Here is a 1,171-nt window from a genome sequence, read left to right as displayed (position 1 = left end):
GGAGACCTTGGGAAAGACCTTGCCCTTATTAATGCTTTGAGTCACAGCAAGTGAACAAGCATATGCTAAGTGCTTACTACAAGCCAGGCAATGTGATAAGCTCTAATAATGTGAAGGGGGGGGGCAAAAACAGTTCCTGTCCTCAAAGAGCTCACCTTCTAATGGGAGAGAACAACATGGAAATCACTAGTTTTCTGCAAGATGCATTAAGGGTACATTCGAAGTCCATGAACTTTTACTAAAAATATTTTGATACCTCTATTTCAACATAATGTTTTATTTCCCTTTTCAATCTTGTGTATTTTATTTGTCTTTAAAAATATTATTCTGTGGAGCGGTCTCCCCCAGACCGCACAAGGAGTCCAAGACCCAAGGTTAAGAATTCGGGGAGCTGCTGGAGGGCAAGCTTAGTGGGGAAAGCGCTAGCAATGGGGGACACCAAGGAAGACCCCCTGATAGACGTGGGATTGCAGCTGGGTCAGGATATATGTTGTATATTCTTATCTGTGGATGTCATCCTGACCCTTAACCGCCATCCTTCCCCTCCCAGAGGTGAAGGTCCATGAGGGCAGGGAATGTTTCCTTTTGGACTTTGTATTCTGGTTTTCTAATACAGTACCTGGCACATAGTAGGCACTTTAGAAATGTAGACTGGAATTACCTTCTCTGGGATTCCATTTGGCCATCTGTAAAATGAGAGGGCATTAGGACCCTGAAGGGACTGGGCCAGGCCAAAAGCTGGGAGAAAGGGCTTTGGGTGAATTCAGATCCAGCCCCTGACCTTGGCCTCAGCAGCTCCAGTAGAGCTCCCAACCTCAGAGAGAGCAGCCCCAGGGAGTGAGAACTGCCCGGCCCCTCTCTGCCTCCCTCACCCTCCATGTGGCGAAGAGAAGGACGTCTGGACCCCCTTCCTGACAGCTTCATCTTGCAGCCACCAATCTTCTACCCGGTGAGTAGTTGGGAACTCTTGGTCCCAAGTGTTCTGACCTCCCAGGTTCTGGTGATGAATGCTGTGAAGTGGGTCAAGTTTAACCCCTTCCCACCACCAGTGTTGTCTGGCTGTGGACGTTTCTTCTGTCTTCAAAGGAGTAGAAAGCAGCCTGAATCTGGAGTTGGAGGGTCCTGGGTTCAAATCCTGACTCTTATGACAAGCCACATGGCGGAGTGGGGA

The 1,171-nt window shown here is 48.6% G+C and overlaps 1 protein-coding gene across 1 annotated transcript in view; it reads left to right on the top strand.

Moving 5' to 3' along the window:
* The first annotated feature begins 896 nt into the window (after positions 1 to 896).
* LGALS12 (galectin 12) overlaps positions 897 to 1,171 on the top strand; it is a 9,241-nt gene continuing 8,966 nt past the window's right edge. The window contains exon 1 of the mRNA XM_027856342.1: positions 897 to 949. The gene's annotated coding sequence lies outside the window, so the exon portion shown is untranslated. The remainder of the gene's footprint in view (positions 950 to 1,171) is intronic.

This window comes from Vombatus ursinus, unplaced genomic scaffold (assembly GCF_900497805.2).
Source record: "Vombatus ursinus unplaced genomic scaffold, bare-nosed wombat genome assembly UNPS02011369.1, whole genome shotgun sequence".
NCBI lineage: Eukaryota > Metazoa > Chordata > Mammalia > Diprotodontia > Vombatidae > Vombatus > Vombatus ursinus.
Note: the sequence above shows the minus strand (reverse complement) of the source record. Positions and strands in the feature narration are given on the sequence as shown.